At 35.8% G+C, this 12,946-nt stretch overlaps 1 pseudogene; it reads right to left on the bottom strand.

Annotated features, from left to right (window-relative positions):
* Positions 1 to 5,207: 5,207 nt before the first annotated feature.
* LOC145157653 (tetrahydroberberine oxidase-like) lies at positions 5,208 to 9,682 on the bottom strand (annotated as a pseudogene).
* Positions 9,683 to 12,946: the final 3,264 nt, after the last annotated feature.

Raw genomic sequence — 12,946 nt, 5'->3', positions numbered from 1 at the left:
TCAGACTAGTGATCCTACCCTAAGCCCACAACCAAACAAGGAACAGGAGTCAGGGTATTTAGCAATAGTCCTAAGTCCATTAAAGCATACTTATACATAAATATATAAATGAATACGATTTTGATAATAGACAGCAATCTAAAATAGTTTAAAAGAGTTTGAAAATGATTTTTAACAATATTTGTAAGTATAAGAAATTCTTTGTTTGTTTGTTTTCATATGTAAGAGTTACCACAAATTTTATTGTGTTCTACTTGTATTCTCCTCCTAAAAACATTGAAAAAGGTAAATTGCAGGGGTATGAACTCACCTTATATGGGTGATTCTTTTGAATGTTCGATATAGGATGATTGTTTCCACAAGTTAGATCCTGAGACAAAACAAGTCCTAAAATGCATTTCACGTAATATATATGTATACAATTAGTGAATAGAATCATAAGAATGATAAGGAATTGGACTAATTTGTAAGTTTAACTTACAAATAAGAGTGTTAGAAGCAAAATGGAAGGCTGCTAGGAGTTTACGGCCAGCCCTGGGGTTTACGACCCAAGAAGATCTTAGTGTTCTTGAGTTTGCGGCTGAGTGTTCTTGAAGGAATGAAGGAGATTCAAGGGTTTACGGTCCAATGATGTTGATGAATGAGGAACACTTGAAGATCCTAAGCAAGATCCTAAGAAGATTCAAAGGAAGAAGGATGATAGTTGAGAGAGAATGAGGGTTTTCGGTTGGTGTTCTTGAGAGTGGAATGGTGAGTTTTCGGCTGGAAATGAAGAAGTGAGGAGGAGTTCACGGCTCAGCCCCTATATAGGGTCAAAACTGATGGGACACCTTCATTGGTTTCAACACCGAAGGGATAAGACCGAGGTTTATGGCTGCGAACCTCGTTTGCGGCTGTGAACCTCGTTTGCGGCTGCGAACCTTGTTTGTGGCTCATGTGAGGGTTTGCAGCTGCGAGGGAGTTTTCGGTTCGGACAAGGTTCTCAGTTTCATGAAATTCACTCTTAAATCAAGCAACACTTCTAATTTAAAGGTTTTAAACCAATCTAGAATTTAAATCTACATAAATAAAATAGATCAAGATAAGAAGTTTGACTTTAGCTCGATTTTTACAATAATGAAAATAACGGGTTGTCACAATCAATTTGTCAGTGATCCGACCAATGATACCAGGCAACTACTCTAGTAAAATTTGTGAGACCTCAGTGGCAATCCAGTCACAAAATTTAGCGTTGTCTGTACCCATCTCAGAAGACTCTGCCTCTCGTTCAGACATTGACATCCTATACAATAAGACCCAAATTGTCATCTCATAACCAAAATATTATCATCAATCCATCATACTTTAGTCATTTCTTAAAATTGTGCACATCATCCCTTTACCGACTTCTTAGATATCTCGTGACTCTCCTTAAGTCGAGTATCGATCCTGTGCTTTCAGTAGTACGGGCCCAATTCTACCTTCCACACCTTTCCAAACTTTCCTTAAGGATTATCCCGAATTCTCCAAGTCACCTTCTCAAATTGATACTCCAAATATCGTGCTAAGTAGCGCAACCAACTCACTACAGCACATCCTAGGCTCTCCTAGGTTCCCGACCTCACCCTGTCATCAGCTGCTGAAGAACTCCCAGTAATGTCAGTTAACTAATTCATGAATAAAATCATATGCAACAAAGCTTAAATAATCCTTCGAGCAAAAGACCCATCCCTACAACGGTTAGACTCAGACGAGAGCTACGCAGTAGGGTCAAATACGTCACTCTGATATTATTTAACCTATGCAACCTGTGACTTAACATATTCACTTAATATTTAACCCACATCATCAAGAGTCCCACCAATCACAAAGCAAGCATCATTCGTGCAGTAACACTCCAAGCCACAGTCAAACAGAGGACATCTCAAGCTCACTTCCAAGAAAGATTCCAAATCTAGTATAACATCCAATTCCACTTAGGCTACAAGGCATCACATATCAGGCTCATCCATCTGATCATCCGAAATTCATACTAACATGCAATTCTAAAAGCTCAAACAATCAGACATATAAAAGCATCTCTCCTAGTCATGAAATCCTGAGCAAATCCTTAGCCCTAATCTAGCATGCAATTCTGGTAACATATAACATAACAAACATGTATGAGTATTCTAGGAATCACTTACTTGAGCTCGAGTGATTGCATGCACCACACCCCTTTTCTTTTATTAAAAAAATCCTTTAATAAAACTTTTATTATGTATAAAAAAACTACCAAACCCTCAGTTTGAGTTTAGACACACCCGAGAGTATGCCCAAATCCCTCAAACCAAGGGTCTGATACCAACATGTAACGTTCCATAAATTATGAGGTGAAAATATCATTTTTAATTCAACAAAAACACCATTTAATCACTTCAATCATTCAAAAGTATATCAGAGTAAAATAGTTATCAGAGTACAATTCCCAAAATCATAAAGTGCAAAAACATGGGTGGATGCCCTGCGATCAAGTCAGGCCCTTACCTCGCGAACCGGGAGTACCTGAAATTCATTTTAAACATAAACCGTAAGAATAAAGCTTATTGAGTTCCCCAAAATACTGCATAACATACATATTTGCCAGCTCAAGGTGGTGTCGGGTCTATTTCACCCCCGGGTCTATTTCACACTCGAGTCTATTTCAACTCATGTGTCGGTCCAAGGCTGTATCGTGTCTATTTCACCCACGAGTCTATTTCAACTCATATGTCAACACAAGGCTGTATCAGGTCTATTTCACCTCCGGTTCTATTTCACACCACATACATATAGCAAATAGGCACACATGCATATAACACATACAACAGGAGTCACAAAGATTACAAACACATAAAATATCCTAGTATCCTACAGTATAGTGAGCAAACTCACCTCAGTATGCTGTCTGAAAAACAGATGCTCGTGCTGCTGAGCCGGATAATCCCTGTGCTAATCAATCAAATAAAACCCCAATTAATAATTGGGCCATAAACCATAACCAGGAATTTGATTCATTTATCCAACTCCTAGGGTAAAAGACCATTCTACCCTTTCCTCACTTGGCCCAATGACCGAGGCCCAACCCAACGGCACTAAAAGCCCAATATGGCGCAAACTCCAAAATGATACCCAAAGCCCATCATGGACCCAATCCAAGAAGGCCCAAAGCCTAAGAATAGCTTAGCCCAAAGTCAGAAAGACTTGTGGCCCAACAAAGCCCAAAACCCTAATAGTCAAAATATGGCCCAAAACGCCCAACGTACTCTCTTCATTGCTAGTACGTGCAGCATATGATCTGGGTACGCCCAACATACTCCGCAGTCACCCTAACTCTCGATTAAGAGCTTAAACGGTTAAGACACTAAGCCAAATTCTCATATTTGATCCTCAATGATGTCTTAACACGTAAAGTTGGCAACTTTAGACCCTTTCATGGCTTAATGGGATCCAAAACTCAAAAAGAACCATAATAACTACCCTAACTCATGCATGGTCCAAAATAACTCATCAAGATTGCATTTTTATAAATAATGGACCTAAAAAAAATGCCAAGATCTACCATCCCTAGCTTCCGGAGTAGCTCAAACTCTCAAGCATGGCTTAAAGGATCATAAAAGCATAAAGACAAGCCCTAACTAGATCTAACCAAATGATCTATCAATTTAAGAGCTTTATACCTCAAATAGCTTGCAAAGTTGATGAACATTCTGGATCTTCAAGCTCTAAGTCCACCAAAGATTCACCACCAAGCTTCACCTCCTTCAAAGGATCCAAAAACACCACAAGATCATAACAATGGCTCACAAACACTCAAATGAAGGCTAGGGTTTCATCCTTAGGGTTTTGAGTGATGGAGGTTGGTCATAAGAAACTCCCAAGGCAACTTAAGGTGTTTAAGTAGGGCACAAACCCTAAAAATTAGGGTTTGTCCCAGTCGAGCGTACGCCCCGCGTACACCCATGTACACCTAACGTATGTGGGTGCCTCCGCGATCATAACTTCTTCGTTCTAAGTTCGATTTCAACGTTCCTTATATCCACGGAAAGGTAATGAGAAGCTCTAAAATCCTATCAACTCTACTTTGCCTTAAAAACTTCAGAACTTAAATACAAAATTCATAAAAGGTCCGCATCATCACTTTACTGATATGTCATTGGGCTCCAAAACACAAACCGAACCTCGGTATCGACAACCTACATAATCCATCACCAAATGGGTCTAAATCTCTCTTTCCCAAGGATTGAAGCCTTATGATACTTGATCCTCAGGTCACGACCCCAAATTATGAAACGACCCGAAACAGGGTGTTACACATTGCTATTATAACTAGATATGGAAATTGTTCGATATGATGTTCACTATTGTATTGGCATCAATTTGAATTTCCATTATAAACTATTTAGTCATAATTCATGTAATACAACCTTGCCATAGTTCTTATCTCAAAAAACCTAATTGTTGAAAAACGGGTGCTATAGTCCTGTCATAATTTGTGCCCAATATCCATAGAACACGATTGTATTCGCAAAACTGGGTCATATAATCGTATGGCTAAAAGACATGGTTGTAGAAATAGAAACTAGGTTCTTTTAGTTCAATCATAGCATGGTTCGTTATATTAAACTAGGTCATATAACTCACCCGGTCTTTTCATAATATATATTCTAATTTTTTTTCTTCCAAAAAACGGTTCCTATATAGTTAGTCCTACGTAACTTTCTATAGAATATATGTAAGCATGTTATTATGTTTATCATATAAAACTCGACAAACAACAATGTCTTTGTAATTTCACATATACAAACTACAACTAAATATACAAACTACAATCATTTTGACTTTTGAACAAACTTTAACATGGAGATGCTCTTATATTCATTTATAACGGGTCCTATATGGTTAGTCCTATGTAACTTTCTATAGAATATATGTAAGCTTGTTGTAATGTTTATCATATATAAGAATCGACAATGTCTTTGTAATTTCACATATACAAATTACAATTAAATATAAAAACTACAATCATTTTACCTTTTGAACAAACTTTAACATGGAGACGCTCTTATATTCATTTGTAGAAAAATTCTAACATAAAGTAGATTTATTGCTATTTTTCTTAAGAAAGATAAAAATCATACGAAGTAAACACAATCTACAGATCATTCTTTAACCTAGCTAGCTAGGAGCTTCACATGTCAATGTTTTTATTAGAAAACTGGTATACCTTGTGGGCGCCTAAAGAAATTCTTCGGATCAACTTTGGCCTTGATTTGGATCAACTTCTTGAAATTGTTCCTTTTCCAGTACCTCTCACCCCAAACACTAGCTTCTTCATAATTATCATTTCCAACACCCAAATCCAGATCCACATAGTTAGCATAAGCCTCCCTCGGGTTACTTGACACATAAGGCGTTAATAACTTCTCCAAGCTTTCCAGCCAAGCTATCCGGCTGAGTGATATAGGGGTTGTATCTGAAGATTGGTCGAAAAAACTAACAGTCTTGAGCACCTGGTACAACACCCCAACTCTATGAGGATACGGAATTGCTGTCTCCGAGTAATCAGCTATTGTTCCACCAAGAGGATTGATCATTAGAAGGGTTGATCCATCATTTTCGAAAAACTTTCTCCATATCTTTTTGAGTCCGCTTATGGGGATCAGTGTCCTAACATAGTCTGATTTACTTTTGTTGTCCACACTACAAGAATAAACACTTATAGGGACGAGATCTATAGGGACGACATCTGTCGTCGCTATAGGTTCCCTATAGGGATGACATGTCGTCTCCATAGAGTTGACCAATTTTTATTGACTCTTGAAGCTACAGGGGTGACTTCTTGTTTCAACATGTTAAACGGGAAAAGAAATTGGGTTGGCGCCTTATTGAAACACCTGTAGGGACGACTTCTTGTCCCCATAGCTTTCTATGCCCAAAAAATATTTTTTTTTTAATATATTTAGTTGGAAAACAAAAAAACGACGTCGTTTGTTTATGGTTATAGTGACGATAGGTCGTCCCCATAGGGTTATGATCTGAGAATCCCTTTACCCTTGTCGTCTCCGGTCTCAGATTGTTGCTCATCGATCCATCTCTATTTCTGGTTCGTTCACTCAAGCAAATCTCCATTTTATGTACAGGTTCAATCAAGCTCATGCGCATCTCCATATTTCTATGTTTTTTTGTTCCTTTGTCTCCATCCCTAACTCGTGATTTTCTATGATCGATCACAGTTGCTCTCTCAAGACGCGATTTTCTCACATTGATTAAAAGGTATTTTGTTTTCAGCATTGATAATCTGCTATCCTTGCTCATACTATACTTCACTTGTTGAAATCTTTTGTTTTTCTTAAATCTAGTTGAGAATTTCATATGTTTGCTTAAGAAAATCCATGGTTTTCATCCAATTTTGGGGTTTTATGTTGCCTTATTACAATTTTGGGTTCATTATAATTAGGAGAAGAAGGAACAACTCAATTGGCAATGTTAATTATGCCTTCTATTGAAACTCCTCAGGTAACTTCAAAAATGTTGACTCTACAATAGCCATCAATTAAAGTAGTGTAGGTCACATGATTTGGATTTGTGGCTTTCATTTCTTTGAACATTCTTAATGCTTCCCTCATCTGACCTTGTTTACAGTTCCATAGATCAACGAATTATAGGTTATAATGTCGGGATGAATATTTGATCTGTCCACACCAGCATTTGGTATTCATGGCTTGTGGATCTTTACTGTACTTTTTGCCTGATTACAGTTTTACGTGTTTAGAGATGCATAAACCCAATCTAGGATTGAATCAGGAATAACATTAAACTTATTTACAGCGGTGTGAGAATACTCCCCTGTTTTATAGATATCATTCAATTGTTGAAAGTCAATCCAAAAATAACTTCTCATGTGGCAACATGAGTTTTCATGATTTGGATTCCATTAAGATAGGAATAATCAATGTGGATTTTCATGGTAATGGTGAGCTTTTCAGAAAAAGATTTAGTGATATATGTATCCATTTGTGTAGTAAGATCTTGAATTGATGAAGTATTATCATTGGGATTCAAAATGACACATTTAGCCTTTGCTTTTATCCTTTTTCTCTTCCTTGATGCTTCATAACTTGCAGTGTTAGCACCATTAGTGTGTTTTGTGTACTCTTCTCCTTTTGTGACCATTTTGCCCTTAACAATATCTAAGTAACTTCCTGCTTTTGAGATCATTTTAGGGTTCCCTTCTCTTTTGTACACTATACTCTTCATATTTTTGATGGATATTCAAATTGTGAGATTATAATTTTGAATTTGATTCCCATTTTTGTGATTTCTCATATTAGTAGGCTGCATTGATTTCTATTGAGTCAAGTTTCAGAACTTTTGGTCTTTTAATCTTATTTATAGTATTTATTTATGTGTGTGATGTTTTTTGGTTCTAGGATTAGCACTTGAACGTTTGATCAGGTCTTGGCATACTTAAACCTTTTGTCTTTTTTACCCTTTAGATTTGTTCAAGGGATTTTTGGATTAATGAACACTCTTTTTTCATGTGACTCATCGTTTCTTTTGAAGGGGATAACTTTTGATGATCTTAATTTGTAGGTAGATTGAGAAGACGCCAAAGAATGGGAATAGAGTTGAGCAGCGGAATGTAAATGGGGAGTAGGGATATGAACAAGCTCAATCTGGTTCTGTAGCAGCACTTTAAGGTATTTATATTATTTCTGTTCTTTGATTTGGTTAAGGAAAAAAGGGTTGCAAGATTATATTTCCCAAGAAATAGATGTCTCACATGCTAATCAACACTTTCAAGTTTTAACAGTCATTTCTGTGAAACAGTTTCTTGGTTTATGCTATGTCTAACTTATACATTGAGGTTATAATGATAAATTATTATGAAAATTTCTTATTGGTTGATGACACTAAACATGCTATGAAATACCTATTTTTCATGATGTTAATTCATAAACTTGTATTTTATATTTTAGTTTTATTAATGTTCTTTGAATCTTTTGAATTATTTATATTGTGTTCTTCTGTTTGATTCTTTTCTATAACAGTTTTACCACTTCCATCATCTTTCTTCTTTGAAGAAGATTTAACATCACCTAAATTACCAGAATTATTTTTCTCCCTCTTTTAAACCTATCATTTCAGTGGTTTAGCATCTGAATCACAATCTTCTCCTTTCTTCACTATAAGGTAAGAGTTGAATGTATATATCTACCTATGGAGAGGACAAGTTGTCTCTATAGCTATGCCTATCGAGACGACATGTTGTTTTTATAGATGAATCTATGGAGACGACTTGTCGTCTCTATAGCTTCATCAAAGGAGACCATCAACTTATAGCGACGAACCAGAATAGAACGACAGATCGTCTCCAAAGCCGACCAATTGCGACGATCTTTTTAGCGACGACAATAAAGATCTATTGCGACGGGGCTATGGTGACGAGAGCTATAGGGACGACATGTCGTCCCGGACACCTATAGGGACGACTTTTAGAACCTATAGAGACGACATTTGTCGTCCCTATAGGTCTCGTTTCTTGTAGTGCCAGCTTGGCTATGGCAGATCTGTTCGTGAGAATCTATGTTGATGTAGAGCTTGGCAAGCCCCAAAACATAAGGGTTGACTGAATGTTTTTTACTTCTTGACAAATTTCTCGTATAACACCAAGCTCAGGAAAATTTTGGTCCAACAATGGAAGCAATGTGTCGGTTGTTCCCTGATAAATTCCTTCAAACCTAATTCGTATTGTTTTCTTGGTGGTGTTGCGGATATATTCACCAAAAACCTGAGTTCTTATGTGCAAATTTCTATCCATAGATGGTGCAACGTATTGATATTTATGGAAATTTTCAGTTACGCCTTCTTCCAAAGTTTTGTTCAGTATAAAGACAGTAACTTTGTCTGGAACCGGAACCAACTGCAGCTTCCATGCAAGAACTATTCCAAAACTTGAAGCTCCACCTCCTCGAATCGCCCAAAACAAATCTTCACCCATCGAATTCCTATTAAGAATATTTCCATTGACATCCATGAAATGAACATCCAAAACATTATCAGCAGCAGTACCATGTTTTCTCATTAGGTTTCCATAGCCACCACCGCCTATGTACCCGCCAAAACCCACCGTCGGACAAACACCTGCCGGGAAATACAAGGTGTCGGTCTTCTGAGAAATAATGTAATAGAGTTCACCAACCACGGCGCCTGCCTGGACCCATGCAAGCCTGTTTGGTACGTCAACTTCTATAGACCTCATGTTGGTGAAATCAATCATAACAAAGGGAACATCAGCAGTGTAGGAGAGGCCCTCGAAGTCGTGGCCCCCGCTTCTGATTCTGATCTCGTAGCCATGTTTCTTGGCGCAATATAGAGCTGTTTGGATAAGGGTTTCTTCCGCTGGTGTCATGATGACTGATGGTTTAGGAGTTGAGGGTTTAATGAACCTTGTGTTTTGTATTGCGACTTGCCAAATGGGTAAGAAAGAAGTATTGAGAGGAGTGAAAATGAATTGAGAGATGGAAGTGACATTGTTGGAGTTGAATTGTATGCAACTTATCATGAGATCTTCAGAACCTGATGTAACATCAACAAGGGAATGAAAGGTTTCCAAAGAAACAGAAAATGAGAGAGTTAGAACAAAGAGGAAGACACAGGAGCTTAGTAGAGACTTTTTCATGTTCTCATGCATGGGTGGCCTTGATTATTAACAACCATATATTTAAATAGAGTACGGTGCATGAAGTAACGTCAAAAAGTAATTATAAAATGGTGAACAGAAATTGGTTGGAAAAATCATGGAAAGAGGATGGTTAATTCATATATATATTTTTTGCTTCCATTTTTTCCCAATAGAGTATCTTAGCATCCACGAATCAAAAGAAATTCATATTTCATATATATATTTTTTATTTTTGTCTTTTCCTCATTCAAAACATAATTCTAACTCTTTGGTAAATTTGAAAACATTTGTTACTAGTAAATGAATATGTAATGAAGTAGTTTGTTCATAAGACAAAAACAAACTAAATGTAATGCTCGTCAATAACAATCTCTCTCTCTCTCTCTCTCTCTCTCTATATATATATATATATATATATATATATATATATATATATATATAGGAAGGATCATTTGAGAACTCATAGTTTCCCGAGAACCTGAGAACTAAAGGTGGAGCGTTAGATCAAAATTTTGAACGGCTTGGATTGATCATGGCATAATTGTAATTATCACTTGTTTTAATGGCATCAAAGACATTTTATAAGGAATTATAGGGGCATATTGGGAATTAAAAATATCACTTCCTCACAATTAATAATTAATTTAGTTTATATACCAAACACACACAAACACACACTATTTCTCTCTCTCTCTATTCCTCATCATATCTCTCTTTCCCTCTCTCTAACTCTCACGTCCTTCTGCATCTCCATCACCAGTTCGCTGGAGTTCATCACCATCCTCGACCTCAACTCGGCGTCCTCTGTCGACTGAAGATCTGAATGGAGTTTCTCCGTTCGAACAATCGCCTTCTCCTCCCACCGTTGGAAACAATCTCTCACCACCTTCCTCCTCCTTCCATCCACCACTTCTACCTCTTCTGACGATGAACAACGACTTACCACTCCATTTTCCTTATCTTTCATTTCATCGACGGCGAATCCACGAGCCAAGAGATCGACGTCGTTCATTTTCATCTTCGATTGCAACAGTAATCGTCAAATCACATTTGTGGATCACTTCGATCTGGCAAGGGTCTCTATCTGCCTAACCTCCGCGATCAGATTTTTATGAGCTTCGATCTCACTCTAAATTTGGTATCTGCTGATGAAAATTTAGGTAACATCTGTTTCTATTGTTCATTCCTGGCCTTTGTTTGATCTTTATGAATTGTTTTTGCCTAATCGTTAAGTTGAACCTGTTTAGTCAATATGTTTTTAAATAGAGTTAAATTTGTATGTTGATTGTAGGTATAAAAATAGACGCCTGTGTTATAGAAAAACATAGATATTTGTTTGCACTCAACATGTTCGATGAAATGCCTCAATGAGAAATATCACATGTTAACTTCACTTTGACTTCATGGATGATGCTACTTCTGGATTAATAAGAATAGGTTTTCTGTTTTAGTTATACTATAATTTGAGTTTGATTGGTTATTAAGGTGATTTAGTAACAATTATATTATTTTCGTGTAGGAATTTGTTTTTTCAATGCTAATTGTGCTATCTAACAGCTTCTGAATATGAATCACCACCAATTCTTATGTGCTTTATTCGATCATCATCATTGTTGCACCTGCATATCTTAAACGCCTGTTTTCCGGTTTTATTTGACTGGACTGTGTGTTTTTAATGAAAGACTATGGAGTTTTTGAATGATAGCATAGAAATTGCTTTTGTTTCTTGCAGGAATTAATTAGTGAAATTGTTGGATATCCCAATCCAAATCCAGTTACCCATATTAACCAATCTGAATAGCTTAAATGGTTTGAACCATAAAATTGGTATTTAGGTAATCCAATTTTCCAAATAAGTAAAATAATCTTTTTTTAAATGTGTTTACTTAAATCTAATCTACATGTTCAAAGTTTTTGATAGTTGTTGCACAAAGAAAACCAGTGCTTCTTATTGCATCAAATTCATCACCGAGTTCTTCCACTAAATAGTTTCTCAAATCTGTAAAACAATAAGCATGGATTTTTTTTTGATACATAATGTGGAATTGTCAATAAAACAACCTGTATGAATTATTGTTGTAGTAGTTTGGAATTGTCTTATGAAGTATAAAGCTCTCAAAAACTTCAAATTTCCTCAAATAGAAACCTGCGAGTTGCTCATTCTGGATAGATCAATCGACCAGGTTCATACTTCATACATTATTATATATTCCTATTGCAAATCTGTTGTTTTTAATTTTTTTTTAATTTTTTTTCTAGATTGCTCCTGTTATTCATGAATGGAGATCTGATGCCATGTGCCATGATTTACTTAACATGGATGGGAATAAATATGTTCATGAGGTTAGTCTCTGTTTCTAGGCATGGATTGTTCATCGATTTTTTTTACCTTTATTTTATGGTGAGTCATGTTGTATCCTCTTGGCTTCTTATATCTTATTTAAAATTGGTTTATAACTTTGAAAGTAGATTTGAATCTTTGATCTCTATTTTCTTTCTTAATACAACTCATGATCAGTTTTCTTTTTTACTTAATGGGCTTAATGAGTTCAACACTTAAATTTGGACAACTATGGTTGTTTCTTTTTTACTTATCTAAATTTATAAAAAGTTCAACGTTGTAATTACATGTGATTCACATGTAAATTACATATGAATTACATGTGATTCACATGTAAATCACATGTAATTCACATTTAAATCACATGTAATTCACATGTAATTCACATATGAATCACATGTAATTCACATATGAATTGCATATGATTCACATGTAAATCACATATGAATTACATGTAATTCACATATGAATTACATGTGATTCACATGTAAATCACATGTAATCCACATATGAATTACATGTGATTCACATGTAATTCGCATCTGATTCACATGTAATTCACATGTGATTCACATGTAATTCACATATGAATTACATGTGATCGCATGTAAATCACATATGAATTATATGTGATTCACATGTAATTCACATATGAATTATATGTGATTCACATGTAATTCACATATGAATTATATGCGATTCACATGTAAATCACATATGTATTTTTGTGAGTGTTTTCGCATCAATCATTTTTTTTTAATTTTCTTGTAGATTTGGAAGAAATTATGGTGAATATTGAAGAGGTGAAAAATGATACAATGAAGAAAATATGGAAATATTGACACGAAGACATGAAAACGCTTTGAAATTTTGTAGCATTTTTTTTGTTTTTTATATTTTATTTTGTATCGAATAAAATA

This window comes from Lactuca virosa, chromosome 2 (assembly GCF_052849685.1).
Source record: "Lactuca virosa cultivar CGN04683 chromosome 2, Lactuca_virosa_CGN04683_v6, whole genome shotgun sequence".
In the NCBI taxonomy this organism is placed as follows: Eukaryota; Viridiplantae; Streptophyta; class Magnoliopsida; order Asterales; family Asteraceae; genus Lactuca; species Lactuca virosa.
Note: the sequence above shows the minus strand (reverse complement) of the source record. Positions and strands in the feature narration are given on the sequence as shown.